Below are 12812 nucleotides of genomic sequence, written 5' to 3'. Positions count from 1 at the left end.
TGGCTCAACCCCCACCCCAAAAGGTACCCTCTTGATATTATTACATCCTCCACAAGAATTTGGACCTCAATACTGCAACTCAAGGGAGGGATATCAAAGGACACTCTGACAGCAATACCCATTGAGGCGCTACACGTTATCTCTCCAGACTTACCTCTCTCAGAGTGGACAAAAGCCGGCATCTGCCATTTAGGAATGCTCTTTTCATCATCAACTCTACTCTCATTTGAGCAACTAATGCAAAAATATGGACTAACTAAACACACGTTCTTTCTTTACCTGAGGATTAGATCTAGCCTGTCGAAAATTTCCTGGTCAACCTCAGACGATGTTTCACTCCCTATACTCAAGCTCTACAATATAGCTATACCCAAGACCAAAGGAATCTCCTTCATATACAAACTGCTCACTAAACCAACTACTAACCACCTGGTTTCTTCCTCACAGTATTGGTCCTCGCTGTTAGACCATCCGCCTCCAGAAACACATTGGCCGGAGGCCCTCACATTGCCCTTACGCCTGTCGCATTGCATTAACCACTGGGAAGCAACACAAAAGCTTTTTAACAAATGGTACTTCACCCCTGAAAGGCTAGCGAAAATCTACCCGAACACATCACCGAACTGCTGGAGGGAATGTGCTGATATTGGATCTCTTTCACACATATGGTGGGAATGCCACCTTGTTAAAAATTTTTGGAGACAGGTGCATAACCTAATTGAATCTTTGTGTAGTATATCCCAACCTATGTCCCCACTTGACCTACTCCTAGGTCTCTCGATCCCAACAATGCCCACCCATCTGCAAACACTGGCCACACACATTCTTATTGCCGTAAGACTGACAATCACAAAAAAATGGAAATCAACCGACCCGCCGGTACTCAGAGATGCCATCCACCTACTGAACCAACACTTTCAGATGGAATTCTCTTTCGCTAAAGCCAACATGTCCACTAAGCGCTTTAATAGAAACTGGCACCCTTGGATCTTGGATTCTAGAAGTACACCACTGTTGTAACAATCCTGCCCCTAGCCTGGCTGGAGTCTACACCAGCCCCCTTTTCTTACTACGGTCTCTCGGACATTTTGCCAAAACATGTAATACAGATCACAATGTTACACCACGATCTAGGTTACACTCAAGTGTCCACCCCATTCAGTGCTTAGCCTATTGGTACAGGAATACTTTATGCTACCATAGTTATTTGTAGTATGATAGTTTACTTATTATTCATTGATTGTTTTGCTTTAGACCAATCAAAGTTACACTTAAATAAGCTCTTCTCTCATTGCCGTTTACATATACGCTAAGACGCCAGGGTATGCCCAATTGGTGATGTTTCTGTATTCTTTTTCTCTTTATAAAACACAATAAAAATCTTAAATTTAAAAAAAATAACCATTCATGGGAAGTGTTGCTAATTACAGCAAGTGTGGTTTTAACCCCATACCTCATGTTTAGGCATATACCTCTGGCAGCCTCTAGGGGCATGAACGTCCTTCTCTCAAGGTCCCCAAGAAAACTCTGCCCACAAACCACCCAATGATGTTGGGATGCCACTAAGACAACCCACAGCCCAACAATCTTGCCCTAATTCACTACTACCACAAAATGACAGATCTCCACTCAGCATATTTGTTTAACTGCTTACCATCTGCCCACAGTAGATTTCCTGTGGACGAGCGGCAAAGGCAGCCCAGACAACATACTGGTACATCGCCATATGCTTCCGGATTTGGAGAATGCATGTGCATGCCTCATGTCGACCCATGCTGTGATTTGACACAGCACAAGTTTGGCAGCTGATTTCAGCCAATGATTTTGGTTGAAGTCAGCTGATCAGCTGTGTAAAATGACAGCACAGAGTTCTGTGTTTACAAAAACACAGAACTCTGCATACTGTAAACAGCAGTCTGGTTGTTTTTTCTCCCTATTAAACAGGAAGGAAAAACAGCCATATAGAAGAGTAAAAGCAGCATACATTACACGCTGTTTGGGCACACAGTTAATAAACAAGTAACAAGGCGCAATATGCAGATACCTTACAATATAGTACCTAATAGTCCAGGAATGTGGGTGTACAGATGTGTACACTGGTAATGTAAAACCACAGTCTCAGTCAAGGCAGCCACCAAGAAACCAAAAGTGAGTTCCAATAGCTAAGAAAAGACAAGGAATAGGGGCGCCTCTGAGAAATTTATTATAAACACTTTATTTAAATAAAATATCCACTCACATGAAAGTAAGAGAAGGCATGTACAGGAGCATGGTGAAGGCTGGAGGGTTGAAAAACACAGGGCTGCAGGTAGAAGCTGTATCAGTGTAGCTGGAGCACAATCCAGTCCAGGCAAGCAGGGGTGCAGATGACTGAGCACCTACACACATCGGTGTAATGCAATGTCCCTGGAGGATGGTGTCAGTAGTCCAGTGTAAAAGGAAGGAATCAGTTCAATAGTAGCATAAATATCTATGGAAAGGAGGAGAGAGACGTCTGGCTGGATGGCAGGGCTGCGCTGTATCTCCGGCGATCGTACTGTCCCTGTATGGTGAGGGAAGAGACACGGCCGTGTGTGTGAGATGGAAACGAGGCTTGGGGAGCAGACACAGGCTTGAAAAATGAATGCGGCTATTCCATCCATCTATAGCTAGCAATTTCAGAAACGCGTTGCATGTTGATGACGTCACGGCTTGGCGCTGGCCTGTGTCTGCTCTCCAAGCCTCGTTTCCATCTCACACACACGGCCGTGTCTCTTCCCTCACCATACAGGGACAGTACGATCGCCGGAGATACAGCGCAGCCCTGCCATCCAGCCAGACGTCTCTCTCCTCCTTTCCATAGATATTTATGCTACTATTGAACTGATTCCTTCCTTTTACACTGGACTACTGACACCATCCTCCAGGGACATTGCATTACACCGATGTGTGTAGGTGCTCAGTCATCTGCACCCCTGCTTGCCTGGACTGGATTGTGCTTCAGCTACACTGATACAGCTTCTACCTGCAGCCCTGTGTTTTTCCTTGTCAAAAGAAGTTTATTGAGTATACAATGTTATAAAGATACATAAAGTAAGTTTACAAGGATCTATAAAGTAAGCTCATTGTTTTACAGTAGGGTTTATATAGGTAAATATCATGAAATTTCAAATATTAAACATTGGGTTCACGTAAACCTAAATTAAAGATATATATCATTTCCTTAGTTACTTTTGTAGGTATTTAAATGATTTATACCTACTATACATATTGTTTACAAGTAGAGTGTATATAGGTCAAATAAATTCTGATAATGAGCTTTAATCATAAGGTGGAGAAAAGGAAAGAGAAAGAAGAAAAAGGGTTGAAAGGTAGAGGTATGGTCCACAAGGTTGTCCCGCTCGTCAGTTTATTATTCTTTTTAGTTCTCTTTGAAGCCTTAGAATGGGTGTCTCTGTAAGTCATTTAATCTGTTACCATGGCAACAGGACAGAGTCATTGAAGTTTGACAGGAACTGTTGTTTTATCCAAGGATGCCAAAGTTTTTCAAATTTTGGAATTTGATTTTGATCGATGGCTACCATCTTAGCATGGGACATTGTATTATTCATTCTGTGAATTGTTTCTGCTAGTACCAATGTAGGAGATTTCCATGCCTTGGCCACTGTTTGTTTTGCAGTCGTTATTAGTTGGATCATAAGTTTGAATTGAGAGAGTGTTAACCATTCCGGTTTTAGATTAAGTAAAGTTAAATATGGATCTGGTTGTATTATTTTTTTAAATATTTTAGATGCAATCACGAAGACTTCCTTCCAGAAGGTTTGGATTACTGGGCACGTCCACCATATGTGTAAATATGTGCCTATTTCTGGGCATCCTCGAAAACAAAGAGTTGAGGTATTAGGTGAATATTTTGCCACTCTAGCGGGTACAAGGTACCAGCGAGTTAGGACTTTATAATTTGTCTCCAGTGCTAAGATGTTGGGTGAAGATGACTTAGATGTGAGCCATATGTTAGACCAGTCCGTGTCTTCTAAAGTTCGTCCCAGGTCCTCCTCCCACCTCTGAACGTAAGAGGGTCTATTAAGATTTGCTACTCCATATAATTGATTATAAAGTGATGAAATTGTACCTTTAGCAAATGGATCTTTTGTACAGATTGATTCAAAAATGGATAATTGGGATAATGGTGTATCCCCTTTTAGGAATGGTGTATAGAAATTTTTGATTTGGAGATATCTAAATATCTCAGAGTTTGGTAGATCATATTTTTCTCTAAGCGATGTGAATGAAAGGAATGATTTAGATGCTATGAAGTCATTTAGTGTCTGAATGCCTGATGTTGTCCAAGCTTTAAAAGAATTTGGGTAGATCCATGCTGGATAAAAGGCCGGATTTCTGATAAAAGAAAGGAGAGGATTGTGTGGAGATTGTAACTGATATTTGGTTTTTAGTTTATCCCAGAGAGATAAGAAGTGTTTAGTTATGGGATTATGAATTTTAAAGCGGTCTTTAGGATCAAGCCATAATAAATTTGATATTAATAGAGGGTCATTTTCTGAAGCCTCTATAAATACCCATAATGGGATTTCCTGTTTTGCATGGTATTTGGACAGACTGGCCAAATGTGCTGCTCTGTAGTAGTTAGTAAAATTAGGGTATCCCAGGCCTCCTTTATTTTTGGGAAGATGTAGTGTGTGTATAGGTATACGTGGTTTAGAAGAGCCCCATATAAACGAAGTTGCTCTTTTTTGTACTATTCTCAAAAAATAGGAAGGAATTGGAATAGGGAGGACCCTGAATAGATAAAGCAATTTGGGTAGAATAGTCATTTTGATTGCATTAATCTTCCCTATCCAGGATAAAGGAAGTTGCGACCATTGTTTTATTAGATTTGTGATCTGTCTTAATACAGGAGGATAATTGGTTGAGAATAAGTCAGAATGAGATGCTGTTAAATGAATTCCAAGATATGGGATTGATTTTTCTGCCCATGTGAATGGGAGGGCAGCCCTAGCCGGGATCAATTCCATGTTTGTGAGTGAAATATTAAGCACTAGGCATTTCTTAGGATTAATCATAAGGCCGGATAGGGCTGCAAATCCATCAAGAGCTGGTATTAAGTTAGGACCAGAGACCTGTGGTGATGATAGAAAAAGTAATATATCGTCTGCAAATATACATAATTTGTGTGTAATACTTCCTACTTCAATGCCAGTTATAGTTTGGTTTGTTCTGATGTATTGGGCCATGGGTTCGAGTATAAGGGCAAATAATAAGGGAGATAATGGGCAACCCTGTCGGGTACCTCTTTCGATATTAAAGGCTTCAGATTTGTATCCAGCATATTTTATATAGGCTTTGGGTTTATTATATAATGCTTTGATCCATGTTAAAAAGTGGGGTCCAAAACCCCATTTTTGTAATGAATATTGCATATATTGCCAGGATACTGTGTCAAATGCCCTCTTAATATCGAGAGATAGAAAACATAAAGGGATTTTCCGTTTTTTAGCAATATGTGCCAATAACACTGCCCTGCGTATATTATCGCCTGCCTGTCTATTTGGCATGAAGCCTACTTGATCTCTATGTATTAATTTTCCTATAATGCTATTGAGGCGTTTTGCTATTATTTTTGCTAATAATTTAATATCGAGGTTTAACAGAGAGATAGGCCGATAATTCACACAGGAAGTATCATCAGAAAGGGGTTTTGGGATCATACAAACAATTGCCATTAGTGTTTCTTGCCGAAAAGAATGTCCATCTAGAAGTTTGTTAAAAGTTTCAGTGAGAATGGGAGAGAGTATTTCTGAGAATGTTTTATAGTATAAAGCCGAGTAGCCATCTGGGCCTGGTCTTTTGTTAAGTTTTAGGTCTTTTATGGCGTTAGCAACTTCATCTATAGTTATAGGCTCATCCAAACTGCTTTTTTGATTCTGAGATAACTCAGGTAAGGTTATTTTTGAGAAGAAGGATTCAGCTTCTGTAGGATTAAATTCATTGTTTGTCTTGTATAAAGTTGCGAGATGTGAGTGAAATTTATGGACTATTTTAACTGGATTACAAGTGTAAACATTTTTTGATAATTTCAAACGTATTGGTTTGAAAGATTTGTTAGTTGAATTTAATGCCCGAGCCAAATATGTACCTGGTTTGTTTGTATTCATGTAGAAATTGTGTTTGGAGCGTTTGAGGGATTTATCAACTGATTCAGTGAGAAATAGATCGTATTCCAATCTAGATTTTTCCAGATGAGATTTTGTACTCTGAGATGGATTATCTTGAAATGATATGTAGGCTGCATTAAAATTGAGTTCTAGTTTTTTTGCTAGATTTTTGCGTTCCCGTTTAAATAGTGCCATTTGTCTTTGTAATGTACCACGCAAGACAGGCTTATGAGCTTCCCACAGTGTTATTGGGGAGATGTCTGTTGTATTATTAATTGATATGTATTCCTTTAAAGCTTGTTCAATGGCCATCTGATGTAGTGGGTGTTTGAGCATTATGTCCGGTAAGTACCACGTTGGGTCATGCACTTTTGGTATGGCTGAGGCTATAGTAGTGTATACTGCATTATGGTCAGACCACGGAATCGGAATTATATCTGATGCAATAATTTCTGGTATCATTCCTATTGTTAGAAAAATATGATCTATTCTGGTGAAGGTTTGATGAGGGTGCGAGAAATAAGTGAATTTCTTTTTCATTGGGTTAGTTTCTCTCCATGAATCTACCAGATTGTATTTGGAAAGAAGTTGAGAAAAAGGTAATCTAGAGGTTATTTTGGATGGTGTAAAAGGTGATTTATCTAGAAATGGGAGGAGGACCTGGTTCGAATCCCCACACATTATCACTGTTCCTATTTTGTGTGTATTAATCACTTGTAATATATGTGAGAGGAATGGTGTAGGTTGTTTGTTAGGAGCGTAGTAGGAAATCACCGTGATTGCTGTATCCATTATATAACCCATGAGTATCAGGTATCTACCTTCTGGGTCTTTAATTTCTGATGATAAGGTGAATGGTGTGGATCGGTGAAATGCAATTAGAGTTCCCCTTTGCTTGGTACAGGCAGAAGCCGTGTAAATTTGTTGATAAAAAGGAGAAATATATTTTGGAGTAGAATCTTTGGTGAAGTGTGTTTCTTGGAGGCATACTATGTGAGCCTTCTTGTTATGGAAAGTACGGAAGGCTTTGGTCCTTTTTTGAGGGACATTTATTCCCTGAACATTCAGGGAAAGTATATTCAGTGGTGCCATGGCAATAGATCAAATAGTTTTGACTTACTTTTTGTTATGCAGAGCTGACTGCGCAGATCAACCTGTGTGGACTGAAGAGATGAATAGATAGAAAAGAAACCAGTGAATTCTGGAGTAAAGAGTAAACAAAAAACATATGAGATTAGATGATACATTGTATAAATTATTTTTTGCAAGTAATCACAATTTACCCGTGAAAGAGAATAAATATCTCTCTCAGGGGAATAAGTGCCTTCGTCACACTCCCACATAATATGGTTGGGAGAATGAGGAGGGCTAATGGGGGTACACGGATCTTCCGCTTACAGGAGAGAAGTGCTATGTCAAAAGACATCAAAATGATGTTTCATTAATTGGATTGCAGAATATAGTTTTTGTTGAAATTATTTATTCCAGGGTGGTTGTATATGGTTAGTCTTGCCCTAGGCTAAATAATTCAGTTAGAAAGGTACTGTTAATAACTTTGGTATTGATGAAGATAGTTTGAATTATTTTGGGATTTTAACCCTTTTAGAGTAAACAATTACATATTTTATTCATATGTAACTGTTTAGATATGTTAACTCATAAAATTGAGGTTGTATTGCTTCAGATTAGAATAAACAAAAACATAATTCTAGGAACTAGTTAGGTAATAATATATTTGTTTTAAGAAAAGAAAGAAAAAGCTTCCATTACTTCTGGATTATTGAACATATTTGTCCTAAAAAGTAATAAATCTATTGTTATTACCTGATAATATATAACTGAACAAGAATTTCCTTATTTCACTTATATATTCTAAGGCTATATGAATCAGAAGTAATAAGAAATATAACTGGAATGTAACATGATCCCACACAGTGTGTGACTATCAGAATGCAGTTACATTCAGTTATAAATATAGTTTTTTTTATAGAGAACCATCTCTTAGTATAATAAATGAAGAGATATCAGGAATTAGGATGTCAGTCCATTGAATCTTCTTGGTCCATGGATGATGTGGCATAACGGCCTCTTTTGTGAGAATGATGATTCCCATTTTGTTCTGAAATTTTCTGGGTGCTGCCTGAAGGTGAAGATGATGCCATTCTTCTGCGTGTGGGAGTGTTGCTGCTTGTGGGTTCTGTCAGATTTAATTTTAAAAGGGTTTGTTGTAGTTCATCTGCTGATCTGCTTCTGTAAATTGTACCTTGGTAGTTAAATCTGACTGAAAAGGGGAAGCCCCATTGATACATAATGTTGTGGCGTTGCAGTTCCATTAGTTGGGGTTTCATGGATCGTCTTTTAGTAATAGTAAGTTGGGATAGGTCAGCAAAAATTTGATAATTGTGTCCTTGAAAATTAAGTTCCTTTTTTTCTCTTGCAGCAATTAGTATTTGTTCTTTCGTTCTGTAATAATGAAATTTTGTGATTATATCACGTGGGAGTCCATCTTTCTTTTTGGCTGTGAGGGCTCTGTGTACTCTGTCCAGTTCTAAACGTTTAATAGGGATATCTGGCTTTAGTTCTTGTAATAGAGCAGTAATAGTAGATTGCAGGTCTGTCACAGTTTCAGGTATTCCCCTTATGCGCAAGTTTGAACGTCTGGCTCTATTTTCGTAATCTTCAAGCTTAGTTTGAAGTATTAAATTCTCTTTTTTTAATTGTTCCAATTCTGTTATATTTTCTTGGGTTGTAATTTCAATTTCATCCATTTTTATTTCTAAGGCTGCGGTGCGGTTTCCCAGCTCTCTTATTTCTTTGGTTAGGCTTTTTGTTATTTGGTCTGAGGTTTGTTTTAAAGCCTTATGAAGCATCTTTTCAAATTGTAATAATATTACTGGGGATACTGAGGAGGCTTGTGGAGAAGTTTGTGAGAGGATTTGTTCTGTATCTGACTCAAATGGAGAGTCTTGCTGTGACATTTTCTGTCTGTGAGAGCACCCTGATGCTGTATCTTGTGAGGTGACTGGAGCTGCATCAGCTGCAGCGAGTGCCTGTGAGCTCTTTGTGAGGTGATTTTTATTTCTGCCACGGTTTCCTCCCAGTACCATATTTCCTGCCCAAACTTTCACAGTTTGTTCCCTGGGGCAAAAAGGTTCAAATGGATACCTTTTGAGCCTGCAGGCTCCGCTTTGTCCTTCTCTTCTCTCCTCAGCGGTGTGGAGCTCTAACAATGCATGTCTGCTCCGCTAGGCTCCGCCTCCTGCCCCCCCGCAGCCCTGTGTTTTTCAACCCTCCAGCCTTCACCATGCTCCTGTACATGCCTTCTCTTACTTTCATGTGAGTGGATATTTTATTTAAATAAAGTGTTTATGATAAATTTCTCAGAGGCACCCCTATTCCTTGTCTTTTCTGGGTACACAGTTAACCTCTTGATTGCCGTTAGATGTTAATCCCTTCCCAGTGAGTGTCAATAGTACAGTCTCAGTGTATAGTATTATCACTGATCACTGTGTTAGTGTCACTAGTAATGTCAGTGTCAGTTAGTGACCCTCCTAGTGTCTCTTAGCATCATATTTCTGTCATATTGCCCGTCACAGTAACACTATAAGTCACTGATCACTGCAATTATAGTATAGCATCTATAGTTGTGTAAATTCCAGTATACATACACCATAGTTTGTAAACGCTGTAACTTTTGTACAAACCAATTAATATACACTTATTGGGAATTTTTTTTACCGAAGACATGTAGCAGAATACATTTTGGCCTAAATTTATTAGAAAATATTCTTTTATTTTTTTAATTGGATATGTTTTAGAACAATAAGCAGAAATGTTGTTTTTTCCCCAACATTTTTGGATTATATTGTAAAAAATGAAAAAAAAAAAAAAAAAAAACAGTGGTGATCAAATCCCACCCAAAGAAAGCTCTTTTTGTGTGAAAAATTTATTTGCATACAGTGTTGCATGACTGCGAAATTGTCAGTTAAAGTAGCACAGTGCTGAACAGCAAAAAGCACTAGTCAGAAAGGGGGAAAAACATTCCAGAGGTCAAGTGGTAAATATTTCACCCAAGATTCTCTGCTAGTTTGTTTACAAACAGAAGTTGGCTGGCAATGTGTTATTTAGTGGTGACAGTGCTACTGCTTTTGAATGGCAGGTCCCTGACTGGTTTATTTGTAGTGGTACCGCTGCTAAATAACAGATTCCCATCCAGCTACTATTTGTAAACAAACCAATCAGGTTAATTTGTATTGTTTTGTAAATTCACCTGTAGCTCTGAGGGCCAGTTCACACCAGAAATGCAAGAAATGCAGTCCAGATGCGTTTTTGATGCCTTTCTGCATGAGCATTTTTAATGCATTTTTCCTGCATTCTGGTGAGTTTTTGATGCATTTTCAATGCATTTTCCCCTTTTTTTTCAGTTTCCTGTTTATTTTATTTTTTTTATTTTGCTGTATTGCATTTTGATGCCTTTAGATGTGTTCTGATGCATTTTTTATGCATTCTGCCACGTTCCAGTACAGTTCTGTATAAATAAAAAAATGATGCATGCTCTTCTTTTTTCTGCACTGGAACTAACTGCACAGAAAAAAGCCCTGGGCTGCATTTAATGTGAACGTGCCTAATGCATCCCTGGAGCATGTTATTTCAAATATTTTTTTACCACATTTAAAGACCCTCTCCCTGCTAAACAGTATTTGTAAAAAAAAACCCCATAAAAAGTCCAGAAAACAAAATTACACGATTCACCTCCTATGGACTTCAATAGGGTTTCGTTTTATGATCAGGGTTCGTGCACTTCCTGCTGGGTTAACTAATGCCCTGTACACACGACTGGTTTTGCTGTTGGAATAAACTCTGAAGGTTTTTCCGACGGAATTCCGCTCAAGCTGTCTTGCATACACACGGTCACACCAAATTCTGACCATCCAGAACGCAGTGACGTACAATGGGACAAGAAAACGGAAGTTCAATAGCCAATAGCTTCCGTCTCGTACTTGCTTCAGAGCATGCGTTGTTTTTGGTCCGTTGGAACAGCATACAGACGAGCAGTTTTCCGATAGGAATTGGTTCCGTCGGAAATATTTAGAACATGTTCTATTTCTAGGTCCGTCAGAATTTTTGAAAAAATAAGTCCGATGAGGCATACACATGATCAAAATATATGATGAAAAGCTTCCATCAGACTTTTTCTGTCGGACATTCCGCTCGTGTGTACGCAGCATTAGCCTTCTGAGATACATACTTTGCCCAGTTCACTAATTTCTATCAACTAACATACTCTCCCCTTTCTGCCAAATTGCTTTTGACTGCTATTCTGCTTTGATAGAATCTGGAAGAAAGAACACTCCCTAAACATACATCTTAACTTGGATCCAGACTTACTTGTTATTTCTCTGTGACATCTGACATAGTGGATGGTTAAGTGTTCAGGTAAACATATAGAAGAAACCCAGTATTGCTACCGGGATCTAGACAGATAGCTACTTTTACAACAGAAAGTCTAATTTACTTGGTTCCAAAAATGAGTACAAAATTTATTGATAATCTGAATATAATTCACTACATAATAATAAAGGTAAAAATGCAAAACAACTCCACATGTTATACTCTCCGGGTCCCATCCATAGGAGGGATAACCTGAAAAGAGCTAGGTGTATACAGACACAGAAAGACAAGGACAACACGTGCACAACACTACAACATCAATGAAACAAAAACCCCATCCCTCACACACACACAGATGGTCCGGACATCTGCCTAACAACTTATTCACAGGAAATTTGCCAGCTGTGGGAGGAAACTAGGTCGCATATAAGTATTGGAATTATGTCACAATCATATAAGTTCACCACGTTGTGCAAGTTTCCTGTGAATAGCCCCCGGGGGATGTTTAAATATGGTTTGCATATGCAGGTGTGCAAAACATACCACCTGAATAGAAAAAGGATTGAGATGAATCGGATAGGATCACACACTGAGCGATACCTAGTACTGCAGGGCCACGTATATACTCCCTATGCACAGTGAACAGTCCTGATATTAACCAACAGCAAATCATCTAGTTTAATTGGTTAAATAACGTTTCCTCATAGTGAACTAGGGGAGGGGGTTTCATATATCATACAATGACCTCCGAAGGGGAAATAACAGGAATCAGCTTGATCAATGGTGTAGATGGTGCAGGATCAGTTCATTTCAGAGGGGATACAGCAAATTTTCTTGCTTAAAGATCCATTCAAAACGTGGCTCAGAAAGCCTATAGACGACCAAGGGAAGTTTGCTGACTCCAAGATGGTAATCTGCAGCTCCCACACAGAGATATGTTTAATGGTATTGTCACTATATAGTAATATCAGACAATTATTCTGTCACTCGAAAAGTCAATTCCAAATTCAGTGGGGGCAAGCATACAATATGATGTATAAACATCTTACCACTCTGTTGGTTATTCTAGGTATTTGATCCCCTTCCGAATTTGGTGTCCCAATACTCGATTCAGTGGTCTCGCTCTTATGACGTGACCATCGTTTTCCGGGATCTGTTAGCCGCAACCACTGGCTAGTTTGAGGCACGCTGTACCTATTTTCCTGTGCGGGGTTGTGCTAGTCCCGTATCCTTTCTCAAAATTCCCACAAACGGAGGCACAGCGTAGGT

Source organism: Aquarana catesbeiana, linkage group LG08 (genome assembly GCF_042186555.1).
Source record: "Aquarana catesbeiana isolate 2022-GZ linkage group LG08, ASM4218655v1, whole genome shotgun sequence".
Lineage (NCBI taxonomy): Eukaryota > Metazoa > Chordata > Amphibia > Anura > Ranidae > Aquarana > Aquarana catesbeiana.
Note: the sequence above shows the minus strand (reverse complement) of the source record.